Raw genomic sequence first — 15,679 nt, 5'->3', positions numbered from 1 at the left:
GTGCAGTGGTGCGATCTCAGCACACTGCAAGCTCTGCCTCCCGGGTTCACACCATTCTCCTGCCTCAGCCTTCCAAGTAGCTGGTACTATAGGCGCCTGCCACCACACCTGGCTAATTTTTTGTATTTTATTACTATTATTATTATTTTTTAGTGGAGACGGAGTTTCACCATGTTAGCCAGGATAGTCGCGATCTCCTGACCTCGTCATCCGCCCGCCTTGGCCTCCCAAAGTACTGGGATTACAGGCGTGAGCCACCGCGCCCGGGATAGAATTGTCATGTTAACTATGTGTGCGTGTGTGTGTGTGTATCTCAAGTATTCCAAACCATGAACACAGTATGTCTGTCTATTACTTGGGTCTTATTTGATTTATTTCATCAGCATTTTGTAGTTTGCAGCTTTCAATCCTATATATGCTTCGTTAGATTTAAACCTAAGTATTAAGACTTTTGGGAGCTCTGGGACTGGTTTTGTCATTGTTTTCCATGAGTAGTGATCCCTGAGGGAGAGGAACCAAATGAGGTGAGCCCTAACGATTGCCCTATTTTACTGTCAGAAGAGTTTGCAGCCTGCAGCACAAAGAAGGAAGAGCTGAGGAGCAGCCCGGCAGCTTTCCTGAAGTGAGGAGATGGAGCTGGACGTCTGGGAGGCCCAGACTGGAATTCACAGGTCAAAGTTCTAGAAAGAAAAGAGTGCAGGTTGGGGAGAGAAATTGAGATTGCACCCAGAAGATTTAGAGTCGTAATTAATCTGAGTACCAATCAGTGCATACCTGTGAGGAAAATGCTGAGGCTGGGGAAGGAACCACCCAAAAGGATCAGTGGAAACCATCAGATCAGCTCATGTAGGGCCAAGAATAGTTTTTCTTTGCCAACATCAGAGTGGAAACCTTGTGGGATATTGAATAAAGTACTCAGAAGGGTTCTGCCTCAGCAGTGGGGAAAATTAGCCCCAGACTAAATGTCACTCTGGTTCTGCCTAACAAAACAAGACCAGAAACAGTCAAACTTTTTTCAAAGGATTTAACTGTGTCCCAGAACAAAATTCAAAATAGTTTATATGAATACAAAAATGTCACACAAAATAATTTTCAAAACTAGCACAAATGATGTATTGCAGCCAATAAAAAGTCGACAGGCATGCAAAGAAGCAAGAAACTGGGAGCCATCATGAAGAGAAAATTTCAAGTAAATTGAAACTCGAGAAACTCGAAATGAGCCAGAAATGACACAGATGACAGTATTAATAGACAAGGACATTAAAATAGTTAGAGGCTGGGCACCGTGGCTCACACCTATAATCCCAGCACTTTGGGAGGCCAAGGAGGGTGGATCACAAGATCAAGAGATTGAGACCATCCTGGCCAACATGGTGAAACCCGATCTCTACTAAAAATACAAAAATTAACTGGTGGTGGTGGTGCACGCCTACAGTCCCAGCTACTCAGGAGACTGAGGCAGGAGAATTGCTTGATCCTGGAAGGCAGAGGTGGCAGTGAGCCGAGATTGTGCCACTGCACTCCAGCCTGGCAACAGCGAGACTGTCTCAAAAAAAAAGTTGTAACTATTCCGTATGATAAGGAAAGTAAAGGAAAAATTAAGAATGTTAAGTAGAGACACAGAAATACTTTAAATACCCAAGGTGAACTTCAAGATATTAAAATTAAAATGAGATGAAACATTAAATAGGAATAAAAGCAGATAAGACGTGGCAGAAGAAAAAGGGAACTAAGATGTCAAAGGAAGTGCTTCAGGCAGAAGGAAAATGATGTCAGAAAAGCTGGAAATACACAAAGGTTAATGCAGATCACTGGAAATGGAAACTACATGGATAAATACACATTTAATTATTTCTTTACACTTAAGTAATTTTTTTTACTTTGTAAATTGGCAATTTATAATTGCATAGATTTGTGAAGTAGAAAGTGATATGATTTATGCATGCAATGTGGAAAAATTAAATCAAGCTAGTTAGCATATGCATCACTTCAAATACTTAACTTTTTTTGTGGTGAGAACATTTAATGTTTTGCTCTCAGCAGTTTTGAAATGTACAATATTCTATTAAATATATTCACCATGCTGTGTAATAGAACTAAGAAAACCCCATATTCCTCTTCTGAGATTTTGTACACTTCCTCTCCCCCTTCTCCACAGTTCCAGCCTCTGTAACCACCCTCTCTGCTTCTATGAGTTCAACTGTTTTAGATTCCACATATAAGTGAGAACATGTGGTATTTGTCTTTCCATGTCTAGCTTATTTCACTTAGCATAATGTTCTCCAGTTCTATTCATATTGTCACAAATAACACAATTTCCTTCTTTTGAATGACTGAATAGTATTCCACAGTATATACATATCACATTTTCTTTGTTCATCTGTTGATGGACAGTTAGGGTAATTTCTTTTCTTTTCTTTTTTTTTTTTTTTGAGAGAGTTTTGCTCTGTCACTCAGGCTGGAGTGCGGTAGTACAATCTCAGCTCACTGCAACCTCTGCCTCCTGGGTTCAAGCAATTCTCATGCCTTAGCTTCCTCAGTAGCTGGGATTACAGATGTGCGCCACCACACCCAGCTAATTTTTTTTGTATTTTAGTGGAGACAAGGTTTCACTATGTTGCTCGGGCTGGTCTCGAACTCCTGAGCTCAAGCAATCTGCTCGTCTCGGCCTCCCAGAGTGCTGGGATTACAGGTGTAAGCCACCGCGCCAGGCCAGGGTGATTTCATAAACTATTGTGAATAGTGCTGCAACGAACATGTATGTGCAGACATCCCTTCAATAAACTTTCAGATCATCTGGGTAAATACCCAGAAGGCATTGCTAGATTAGGTAATTGTTTAAGCAAAAATAAGAATTTGCTGTGGAGTTCGTATAAAAGTAAATGCATGACAGTAGCCTAAAGACTGGAAAGAAAGAAATGGAAATTCCCTATTGTAAGTTTTGAGACAGTGTCTCACTTGTTGCGCAGGCTGGCACAATCATAGCTCACTGCAGCTTTGACCTCCCAGGCTCAAGCAATCTTCTTTCCTCAGCCTCCCAAGTAGCTGGGACTACTGGTGTGCACCACCATGCCCAGCTATTTTTGTATTTTTTGTAGAGATGTGGTTTTGCCACATTGCCCAGTCTGGTCTTGAATTTCTGGGATCAAGCGATCCGTTTGGCCTCTTAGAGCACTGGGATTACAGGCACATATTAGTCTGTTCTCACACTGCTATCAAGATCTACTTGAGACTGTAATTTCTGAAGAAAAGAGGTTTAGTTAACTCACAGTTTCACAGGCTGTACCGAAAGCATGGCTGGGGAGGCCTCAGGAAATTTACAATCATGGTGGAAGGGCAAATGGGAAGCAAGCATGTCTTCACCTGGCAGGATAGTGAGCAAAGGGAAATGCTACGTGCTTTCAAGCAACCAGATCTTGTGAGAACCCACTATCATGAGAACAGCAAGGCAGAAATCTGCCCCCATGATCCAATCACCTACCACCAGGTCCCTCCCTCAACACTGGGGATTACAATTCAACATGAGATTTGGGTGGAGACACAGAGCCAAACTATAGGAAGGCATGAAACACTGCACCCAGCCTGTTGTAAGTTTTTTATACTATACATGAAGTGGCATGATAGCACTTAAAGGTAGACTTTGATAAGTTAAAGATGTGTGGTATAAAGCAACCACTGAAACACAAATCCAAAGAGTTTCAGCTAAAAAGCCAACAAAGGAGATTAAATAGAATCTTTTTTTTTTTTTTTGAGACGGAGTCTCACTCTGTCGCCCAGGCTGGAGTGCAGTGGCCGGATCTCAGCTCACGGCAAGCTCCGCCTCCCGGGTTTACGCCATTCCCCTGCCTCAGCCTCCCGAGTAGCTGGGACTACAGGTGCCCGCCACCACGCCCTGCTAGTTTTTTGTATTTTTTTAGTAGAGACGGGGTTTTCACTGTGTTAGCCAGGATGGTCTCGATCTCCTGACCTCGTGATCCGCCCGTCTCGGCCTCCTAAAGTGCTGGGATTATAGGCTTGAGCCACCGCACCCAGCGATTAAATAGAATCTTAAGAAATAATGCCAGAAAAGCTCACTGGGCGAGGTGACTGATGCCTGTAATCCCAGCACTTTCAGAGGTCGAGGCAGGCAGATCACTTGAGCTCAGGAGTTTGAGACCAGCCTGGGCAACATGGGGAAACCCTGTCTGTACTAAAAATAAGAAAATTAGCACAACATGGTGGTGTGTGCCTGTGGTCCCAGCTACTCCGGAGGCTGAGATGAGAGGATCACTTGAGCCTGAAAGGTTGAGACTGCAGTGAGCCATGATTGTGTCACTGCACTCCAGCCTGGGTGACAGAGCAAAATCCTGACTCAAGAAAAAATGCCAAAAAAGGCAGGAAAAAGTAAAAACAGAACAAAGAAGAGATGGGATAAATACAGCACAAATAGTATGTTAAGACTTACACATAACCGTATAATAATCACATTAAACTTAAATGGTCTGAACACTCCCAATTAAAAGGCAAAAATTATTAAATTGTATTTTAAAAGTGGCCAAACTGTATACTATGTAAAAAGTCAACTTCACTTTTTTTTTTTTTTTTTTAAGATGGAGTTTCCCTCTGTTGCCCAGGCTGGAGTGCAGTGACTCCATCTTGGCTCGCTGCAACCTCCATCACCTGGACTCGAGCAATTCTCCTGCCTCAGCCTCCCGAGTAGCTGGGACTACAGGTGCCCGCCACCACGCCCTGCTAGTTTTTTGTATTTTTTTAGTAGAGACGGGGTTTTCACTGTGTTAGCCAGGATGGTCTCGATCTCCTGACCTCGTGATCCGCCCGTCTCGGCCTCCTAAAGTGCTGGGATTATAGGCTTGAGCCACCGCACCCAGCGATTAAATAGAATCTTAAGAAATAATGCCAGAAAAGCTCACTGGGCGAGGTGACTGATGCCTGTAATCCCAGCACTTTCAGAGGTCGAGGCAGGCAGATCACTTGAGCTCAGGAGTTTGAGACCAGCCTGGGCAACATGGGGAAACCCTGTCTGTACTAAAAATAAGAAAATTAGCACAACATGGTGGTGTGTGCCTGTGGTCCCAGCTACTCCGGAGGCTGAGATGAGAGGATCACTTGAGCCTGAAAGGTTGAGACTGCAGTGAGCCATGATTGTGTCACTGCACTCCAGCCTGGGTGACAGAGCAAAATCCTGACTCAAGAAAAAATGCCAAAAAAGGCAGGAAAAAGTAAAAACAGAACAAAGAAGAGATGGGATAAATACAGCACAAATAGTATGTTAAGACTTACACATAACCGTATAATAATCACATTAAACTTAAATGGTCTGAACACTCCCAATAAAAGGCAAAAATTATTAAATTGTATTTTAAAAGTGGCCAAACTGTATACTATGTAAAAAGTCAACTTCACTTTTTTTTTTTTTTTTTTAAGATGGAGTTTCCCTCTGTTGCCCAGGCTGGAGTGCAGTGACTCCATCTTGGCTCGCTGCAACCTCCATCACCTGGACTCGAGCAATTCTCCTGCCTCAGCCTCCCGAGTAGCTGAGATTACAGGTATGCACCACCATGCCTGGCTCATTTTTGTATTTTTAGTAGAGACGGGGACGGGGTTCCACCATGTTGATCAGGCTAGTCTCGAACTCCTGACCTCAAGTGATCTGCCTGCCTTGGCCTCCCAAACTGCTGGGGTTACAGGTGTCAGTCACTGAACCTGGCCTCAACTTTGCTTTTTTTGTCTTTGATGAAGATGGTGTCTTGTTATGTTGCCCAGACTCATCTTGAAATCCTAGGCTCAGGCAACTCTCCTGCCTCAGCCTCCCAAAGTGCTGAGATTATAGGCATGAGCCAGCACTGTACCTGGCCTGAAATCCACTTCAAATATAAAGACAAGTAGATTAAAAGCAAAAAGATGAAAAAGATATACTATGTTAACACGAGCCAAAAAAATCTGAAGTGACTTTGTTAATATCAGACAAAATAAGTTTCAGGGTAAAAAAATTACCAGATACAAAAAGATCATTTTATAATGAATAACAGGTCAACTCATTGAGGAGACATAGCAATCCTAAATGTTTATGCATCCAAAAACAACTTCAAAATACATAAAGAAGAGAAAGAATTAGCAGAAGAAATTAATCCACAATTTTAGCTAGAGGTTTAACAACCCTTCCTCAATAACTGATAGAACAAATAGAAAATCAAGCTAATCAATTAATCAAAAATCATTATTTAAATCAAGAAAATTAATAAAAAATAATTGGTTAATCTAAAAATTATTATTAAAAATCAGGCCAGGCATGGTGGCTCATGCTTATAATTCCAGCACTTTGGGAGGCCAAGGCAGGTGGACTACTTGAGGTCAGGAGTTTGAGACCAGCCTGACCAACATGGTGAAATCCCATCTCCACTAAAAATATAAAAATGAGCCGGCTGTAGTGGCAGGCACCTGTAATCCCAACTACTTAGGCTGAGGCAGGAGAATTGCTTGAAACCGAAAGGCAGAGAGGTTGCAGTGAGACAAGATTGGGCCACTGCACTCCAGCCTCAGCTATAGAGCGCAACTCCGTCTGAAAAAAAAAAAAAAATTATTATTTAAGATCAATAAAATTTCTAAATCTCTAGCCACACTGATCAGGAAAAGAAGAGAGAAGACACAAATGATCAACTTCAGGCATGAGTTCAGGCGTATCAACTACAGCATCCACAGACATTAAAAGAGGGGTAAGGGGAAACCATAAATAATTTACCGATACATTTGACAACTTAGATGAAGTGGACAAATTCCTTGAAAGACACAAAAGCTCACACAAGAAAAAACAGCTTAAGTAGCCATGTGTGAACTAGATAAATTGAACTTGTAGTTAAATTTCCCACAGAAAAAAACTAGGCCCAGATGACTTCACTAGTGAATTCTATCAAATATTAAGAATTAAAAAAACACCATTTCTACACAAAATCTCTCCAATTCATTCTCTGAGGTCATAATTACCCTGATACTGAAACCAGATGACAACATAACGGAGAAAAAAACCACAACTTCCAACTAACATCCCTCATGAACATTGATGCAAACATCCTTAATTTATTTTTAGCAAATCAAATACAATAATATACTTGAAAGATAACATATCATCACTAGGTTTTATTATTCCAGGGATGCAGGATTGGTTTAAGATTACAAAATTAATTTACCATGATAACAAACCAAAAAAAGAAAAATTATATCATCTCAATAGACATACAAAAAACTGACAGTTGGCAGCATTCATTACTTATAAAAACACTCAGTGGCTGGGTGTGGTGGCTCACACCTGTAATACCAGCACTTTGGGAAGCCAAGGTGGGAGGATCACTTGAGGCCAGGAGTTCAAGACCAGCTTGGGCAACATAGGGAGCTACCCGCACCCCTGTCTCAAAAAAAAAAAAAAAAAAAAGGCATGGTAGCAACACACCTGTAGTCCCAGCTGCTCAGGAGGCTGAGGCGTGAAGATTGCTCAAGCCCAGAAGTTGGAAGCTGCAGTGAGCTATGATTGTGTCACTGCACTTCAGACTGGGCAACAGAGTGAGATGCTATTTTAAAAATTGTATTATTATTTTTTGAGACAGGGTCTTTCTGTCATCTGGGCTATAGTACAGTGGTGCAATCACATCTTACTGCAACCTTCAGTGATCCTCCCACCTCAGACTCCTGAGTAGCTGGGACTACAGGTGTGCACCACCATGCTTAATTTTTTAAAATTTTTCATAGAGATGGGGTTTCACCATATTGCCCATATTGGTCTCAAAGTCCTGGGCTCAAGCAGTCCTCCCAACACTGCCCCCTAAAATACTGGGATTACAGGCATGAGCCACTCTGCCTAGCCTGAGACTTTCTCTCTTAAAAATAAACAAGTGTTTGCTTCGGCAGCACATATGCTAAAACTAGAATGATACAGAGAAGACTAACATGACCCCTGTGCAAGGATGACACTTTGTGAAGCGTTTCATATTTTTTTAAAAAACAAAACAACCACTCAGCAAACTAGGAATAAAATAACTTCTCTCAACCTCTTAAGGGGCATCTGTAGGAATCCTGCAGTTAACATCATACTTAATGGTCCACTCTCATCATAGCTCCATGTCCTGGAGGTTCTGGTCAGTGGAATCAGGCAAGGGAAAGAAAAAGAGAGGCATCAAGATTGGAAAGGAAGAAAAAAAACGATATTTATTTACAGATGATAAATTCGTCTATGTTGAAAATTCTATGAGATCTACACACAAAGCTGTTAACCAGAGCTACTAAGTTTGTAAGATACAAGTTCAATATACAAAAATCAGTTTTATTTCTACATACTAGCAACAAAGAATACTATACTATGTTCAATAGCATCAAAATGAAGTACTTAGGAAAAATGAGACAAGGCCGGGTGCGGTGGCTCAACCTGTAATCCCAGCACTTTGGGAGGCTGAGCTGGGCGGATCACCTGAGGTCGGGAGTTCGAGACCAGCCCGACCAACATGGAGAAACCCATCTACTAAAAGTACAAAATTAGCCAGGTGTGGTAGCGCATGCCTGTAATCCCAGCTAGTCAGGAGGCTGAGAGCAGAAGAACTGCTTGAACCCAGGAGGCAGAAGTTGCAGTGAGCCGAGATTGCACCACTGCACTCGAGCCTGGGCAATAAGAGTGAAACTCCATCTCAAAAAAAAAAAAAAAAGAAGACAAAATATGTAAGAAAGACATAACAAAAACTACAAAATATTGCTTAGAGAAGAGTAAGAACACCTAAATAGGCATTATCTTGTGTGTTGGAAGTATATATATATATACACACACACATATATACACATGCATATATACATATACACACACACACATATATATATATATACACACATATACTTTTTTTTTTTTTGAGACAGTCTCGCTCTGTCACCCAGGCTGGAGTATAGTGGCACAATCTCAGCTCACTGCAACCTCCACCTCTCAGGTTCAAGCAATTCTCTTGTCTCAACCTCCTGAGTAGGTGGGACTACAGGCGCATGCCACCACATCTGACTAATTTTTGTATTTTTAATAGAGACGGAGTTCCACCACATTGGTCAGGCTGGTCTCGAGCTCCTGACCTCAGGTGATCCACCTGCCTCGGCCACCCAAAGTGCTGGGATTACAGTTGTGAGCCACCACGCCTAGCCTTGATGTTGTTAAGATGTCAGTTTTCCCCAAATTTACCTATAGATTCAACATAATCTCAGTCAACATCATAGTATGCTGTTTTGTAAGAAATTGACAAGCTGATTCTAAAATTCATATGGAAATTCAAAGACCTTGAATAGCGCACACAACTTTCATGAAGAACAAAGTTGGAGGGACTAAAACTACCTTATTTCAAGTCTTCATATAAAGCCCCAGCATTTGAATTTGAAAATACAATCACGGGCTGGATGCAGTGGCTCATGGGCTGGATGCAGTGGCTCACGGGCTGGATGCAGTGGCTCACGGGCTGGATGCAGTGGCTCATGGGCTGGATGCAGTGGCTCATGCCTGTAATCCCAGTACTTTGAGAGGCTGAGGTGAGAGGATTGCTTGAGCTCAAGTGTTTGAGACCAGCCTGGACAACATAGACCTCATCTCCACTTAAAAAAAAAAATCAAAAACAATCCGAGCATGGTGTTGCGTGCCTGTAGTCCCAGCTATTCAGGAGCCTGAGGCAAAAGGATTGCTTGGGCTCGGGAGGTCGAGGCTGCAGTGAGACATGATCACTCCACTGCACTCCAGCCTAAGTGACAGAGCAAGACCCTCTCAAAAAAAAAAAAAAAACCCACTTAGCTTAAAACACACATTATACAGCTATAAAAAAAATTATTTCTTTATATCCTTATTCTATAAGCTATTTCTAGTTTTAAATTTTTAAATTTAATTTAATTTATTTTTTAAAATTTGAGACAGGGTCTTTCTCTGTCCCAAACTGGCATGCAATGGTGCAATCATAGCTCCCTGTAACCACAAACTGCTGGGTTCAAGCAATCCTGTCACCCCAACCTCCTAAGTAGCTGAGACTACAGGAGTGCACCAACATGCTCAGCTAGTTTTGTTTAATTTTTAATTTTTTTTAGAAATGGGATCTCACTGTGTTACCCAGACTGTTCTCAAACTCCTGGCTTAAGTGATCCTTCTTAGTTGTAGTACATTCCTGTACTACAACTACAGGAATGAGCCACTGTGCCTGGCCTTTACATTTTTTTTTTACTTTTTAAATTTTTTTTGTCAAAAATTTAGACACAAATACACATTAACGTAGGCCTACAGAGTTAGGATCATTAAAATCACTATCGTCCACCTCCACATCTTGTCCCGCTGGAAGGTCTTCAGAGACAAGAACATGCATGGAGTTGTCATCTCCTATATAACAATGCTTTTCTCTTCTGGAATTCATCTCCTGTATAACAGTGCCATCTTTTTCTGGAATACCTCCTGAAGGATCTGCCTGAAGCTGTTTTACAAGTAGCTTATGATATGGTTTGGCTCTGTGTCCCCACCGAAATCTCATCTCAAATTGTAATCCCTCCATGTTGAGGGAGGGACCTGGTGGAAGGTGATTGGATCATAGGGGCAGTTTCCCCTACACTGTTCTCATGATAGTGAGTGAGTTCTCACAAGATCTCATGGTTTAAAAGTGGCAGTTTCCCCTATGCTTGCTCGCTCTCTTCCTGCTGCCATGTAAGATGTGCCTTGCCTCCCCTTTGCCTTCCACCACGATTGTAGGTTTCCTGAGGCCTCCCCAGCCATGCAGAACTGTGAATCAATTAAACCTCTTTTCTTTATAAATTACCTAGTCTCAGGTAGTATCTTTATAGCAGTGTGAAAATGGATTAATGCAACTTTTATATATATATATATATATATATATATATATATGATGGATCATACATTAGACCACAAAACAGGCCTTCTATGTACACACACACAGGCATATATACGTATGTGAAGAACAACATTGTAATATAATGATTAATGCTATTGTAAACACATAAACTAGTACCATAGTCATCTATTATCGTTAAATATTATATACTGTATATAATTGTATATGCTATACTTTTTGTTATTTTTATATAGGATCTTACTCTGTTGCCCAGGCTAGAGTGCTGTGACTCATTCACATCTCACTGCAGCCTCAAACTCCTGGGCTCAAACAATCCTCCTTCCTTAGTCTCTTGAGTAGGTGGGACTACAGGCACATGTCACTCCACCCAGCTAATTTTTCTTTTTTTTTTTTTCCTGTAGAGATAGAATCTTGCTTTGTTGCCCAGGCTGGTCTTGAACTCCTGGGCTGGTCTTGAACTCCTGTTGACCCAAAATTTTATATCTGGCAACATTGAAGAGCAAAGGAGAAATTAAGATATTTCCAGTTAAACAAAAGCTGAGGGAGTTCATGACTAGCAGACCTGCCATATCAAAAATGCTAAAGGAAGTTACAGGCATTCAGTCTGAGACGAAGACATTAGACAGCAAGTTAAAGCCATAAGAATAAACAAAGAACATTGGTAAAGGTAACTACTTGGGTAGACATAACAGCTAGGATTAGTGCATTTTTCAATTTGTGACTCCTCTTTTTTTTCTTTTTTTTTTTTTGTTGAGACGGAGTCTCACTCTGTCACCCAGGCTGGAGTGCAGTGGTGCGATCTTGGCTCACTGCAATCTTCACCTCCCAGGTTCAAGTGATTCCCCTGCCTCAGCCTCCTGAGTAGCTGGGATTACAGGCACGCACCTCTACGCCCAGCTAATTTTTGTATTTTTGGTAGAGACAAGGTTTCACTGTGTAGGCCAGGATGTTCTCAATCTCCTGACCTCGTGATCTGCCAGCCTCGGTCTCCCAAAGTGCTGGGATTACAGGTGTGAGCCACCGCACCCAGCCTTTTTTTCCTTATATGATTTAAGAAAAGCAAGTATGGCCAAGCACGGTGGCTCAAGCCTGTAATCCCAGCACTTTGGGAGGCCGAGGTGGGCGGATCATGAGGTCAGGAGATGGAGATCATCCTGGCTAACACGGTGAAACCCCGTCTCTACTAAAAAGTACAAAAAATTAGCCGGATATGGTGGCACATGCCTGTAGTCCCAGCTACTTGGGAGGCTGAGGCAAGAGAATAGCGTGAACCTGGAAGGTGGAGTTTACAGTGAACTGAGATGGCGCCACTGCACTCCAGCCTGGGCGACAGAGCGAGACTCTGTCTCAAAAAAAAAGAAAAAAAAAAGAAAAGGCAAGTACATAAAACATAATTACAAATCTAAGGATAAAGATGTAATTGTGGGCAAGGGGCGGAGCAAGATGGCTGAATAGGAACAGCTCCAGTCTCCAACTCCCAGCGCGAGTAACACAGAAGACCGGTGATTTCTGCATTTTCAACTGAGGTACTGGGGTCATCTCTCTAGGGAGTGCTGGACAATCGGTGCTGGTCAGCTGCTGCAGCCTGACCAGCGTGAGCTGAAGCAGGGCGAGGCATCGCCTCACCTGGAAGCGCAAGGGGGAAGGAAATCCGTTTTCCTAGCCAGGGGAACTGAGACACATAACACCTGGAAAATCGGGTGGTAACTCCCACCCCAATACTGCGCTTTAAGGAAACAGGCACACCAGGAGATATATCCCACACCTGGCCGGAGGGTCCCACGCCCACGGAGCCTCCCTCACTGCTAACACAGCTGTCTGCGGCGATCTATCCGCAAGGCAGCAGCGAGGCTGGGGAGGGGCGCCCGCCATTGCTGAGGCTTAAGTAGGTAAACAAAGCCGCTGGGAAGCTCGAACTGGGTGGAGCTCACAGCAGCTCAAGGAAACCTGCCTGTCTCTGTAGACTCCACCTCTGGGGACAGCCCACAGCTGAGGTCCAATAGGGAAAGCAGCGAGGGCGGTGCAGAGGCGAACGACTCTGTCTGACAGCTTTGGGGAGAGCCGTGGATCTCCAACGCGGAGGTTGAGATCGAGAACGGACAGACTGCCTGCTCAGGTGGGTCCCTGACCCCTGAGTAGCCTAGCTGGGAGACATCCCCCACTAGGCAGTCTGACACCCCACACCTCAGGGTGGGGTCATCCCTGAGAGGAAACTTCCAAAGGAAGAATCAGACAGGTACACTCGCTGTTCAGCAATATTCTATCTTGGCAACCTCTGCTGCTGATACCCAGGCAAACAGGGTCTGGAGTGGACCTCAAGCAATCTCCAACAGACCAACAGACAGTCCTTCTGACTGTCAGACGGAAAACTATCAAACAGGAAGGACACCTATACCAAAACCCATCAGTACGTCACCATCATCAAAGACCAGAGACAGATAAAACACAAAGATGGGGAAAAAGCAGGGCAGAAAAGCTGGAAATTCAAAAAATAAGAGCGCATCTCCCCCTGCAAAGGAGCGCAGCCCATCGCCAGCAACGGATCAAAGCTGGTCAGAGAATGACTTTGACGAGATGAGAGAAGAAGGCTTCAGTCCATCAAACTTCTCAGAGCTAAAGGAGGAATTACGTACCCAGCGCAAAGAAACTAAAAATCTTGAAAAAAAAGTGGAAGAATTGACAGCTAGACTAATTAATGCAGAGAAGATCATAAACGAAATGACAGAGATGAAAACCATGACACGAGAAATACGTGACAAATGCACAAGCTTCAGTAACCGACTCGATCAACTGGAAGAAAGAGTATCAGCGATTGAGGATCAAATGAATGAAATGAAGCGAGAAGAGAAACCAAGAAAAAAAGAAGAAAAAGAAATGAACAAAGCCTGCAAGAAGTATGGATTATGTAAAAAGACCAAATCTACGTCTGATTGGGGTGCCTGAAAGTGAGGGGGAAAATGGAACCAAGTTGGAAAACACTTCAGGATATCATCCAGGAGAACTTCCCCAACCTAGTAGGGCAGGCCAACATTCAAATTCAGGAAATACAGAGAACGCCACAAAGATACTCCTCCAGAAGAGCAACTCCAAGACACATAATTGCCAGATTCACCAAAGTTGAAATGAAGGAAAAATCTTAAGGGCAGCCAGAGAGAAAGGTCGGGTTACCCACAAAGGGAAGCCCATCAGACTAACAGCAGATCTCTCGGCAGAAACTCTACAAGCCAGAAGAGAGTGGGGGCCAATATTCAACGTTCTTAAAGAAAAGAATTTTCAACCCAGAATTTCATATCCAGCCAAACTAAGTTTCATCAGTGAAGGAGAAATAAAATCCTTTACAGATAAGCAAATGCTTAGAGATTTTGTCACCACCAGGCCTGCCTTACAAGAGACCCTGAAGGAAGCCCTAAACATGGAAAGGAACAACCGGTACCAGCCATTGCAAAAACATGCCAAAATGTAAAGACCATCGAGGCTAGGAAGAAACTGCATCAACTAATGAGCAAAATAACCAGTTAATATCATAATGACAGGATCAAGTTCACACATAACAATATTAACCTTAAATGTAAATGGACTAAATGCTCCAATTAAAAGACACAGACTGGCAAACTGGATAAAGAGTCAAGACCCATCAGTCTGCTGTATTCAGGAGACCCATCTCACATGCAGAGACATACATAGGCTCAAAATAAAGGGATGGAGGAAGATCTACCAAGCAAATGGAGAACAAAAAAAAGCAGGGGTTGCAATCCTAGTCTCTGATAAAACAGACTTTAAACCATCAAAGATCAAAAGAGACAAAGAAGGCCATTACATAATGGTAAAGGGATCAATTCAACAGGAAGAGCTAACTCTCCTAAATATATATGCACCCAATACAGGAGCACCCAGATTCATAAAGCAAGTCCTTAGAGACCTACAAAGAGACTTAGACTCCCATACAATAATAATGGGAGATTTCAACACTCCACTGTCAACATTAGACAGATCAACGAGACAGAAAGTTAACAAGGATATCCAGGAATTGAACTCATCTCTGCACCAAGCGGACCTAATAGACATCTATAGAACTCTCCACCCCAAATCAACAGAATATACATTCTTCTCAGCACCACATCGCACTTATTCCAAAATTGACCACATAATTGGAAGTAAAGCACTCCTCAGCAAATGTACAAGAACAGAAATTATAACAAACTGTCTCTCAGACCACAGTGCAATCAAACTAGAACTCAGGACTAAGAAACTCAATCAAACCGCTCAACTACATGGAAACTGAATAACCTGCTCCTGAATGACTACTGGGTACATAACGAAATGAAAGCAGAAATAAAGATGTTCTTTGAAACCAATGAGAACAAAGATACAACATACCAGAATCTCTGGGACACATTTAAAGCAGTGTGTAGAGGGAATTTATAGCACTAAATGCCCACAAGAGAAAGCAGGAAAGATCTAAAATTGACACTTTAACATCACAATTAAAAGAACTAGAGAGGCAAGAGCAAACACATTCAAAAGCTAGCAGAAGGCAAGAAATAACAGATCAGAGCAGAACTGAAGGAGATAGAGTCACAAAAAACCCTCCAAAAAATCAATGAATCCAGGAGTTGGTTTTTTGAAAAGATCAACAAAATTGACAGACCGCTAGCAAGACTAATAAAGAAGAAAGAGAGGAATCAAATAGACGCAATAAAAATGATAAAGGGGATATCACCACCGACCCCACAGAAATACAAACAACCATCAGAGAATACTATAAATGCCTCTACGCAAATCGACTAGAAAATCTAGAAGAAATGGATAATTTCCTGGACACT

At 42.4% G+C, this 15,679-nt stretch overlaps 1 non-coding gene across 1 annotated transcript; it reads left to right on the top strand.

Moving 5' to 3' along the window:
• Positions 1-7,883: 7,883 nt before the first annotated feature.
• On the top strand, positions 7,884-7,985 carry LOC117081810. Its single transcript, XR_004436294.1, has one exon. It is a non-coding gene; the product is annotated as a U6 spliceosomal RNA (small nuclear RNA).
• The last annotated feature ends 7,694 nt before the right edge of the window (positions 7,986-15,679 follow it).

The sequence above is a fragment of the Trachypithecus francoisi genome, unplaced genomic scaffold, assembly GCF_009764315.1.
Source record: "Trachypithecus francoisi isolate TF-2019V2 unplaced genomic scaffold, Tfra_2.0 Lachesis_group8, whole genome shotgun sequence".
NCBI lineage: Eukaryota > Metazoa > Chordata > Mammalia > Primates > Cercopithecidae > Trachypithecus > Trachypithecus francoisi.
The sequence above is the reverse complement of the archived record's forward strand: the minus strand, read 5'-3'. Positions and strand labels throughout refer to the sequence as shown.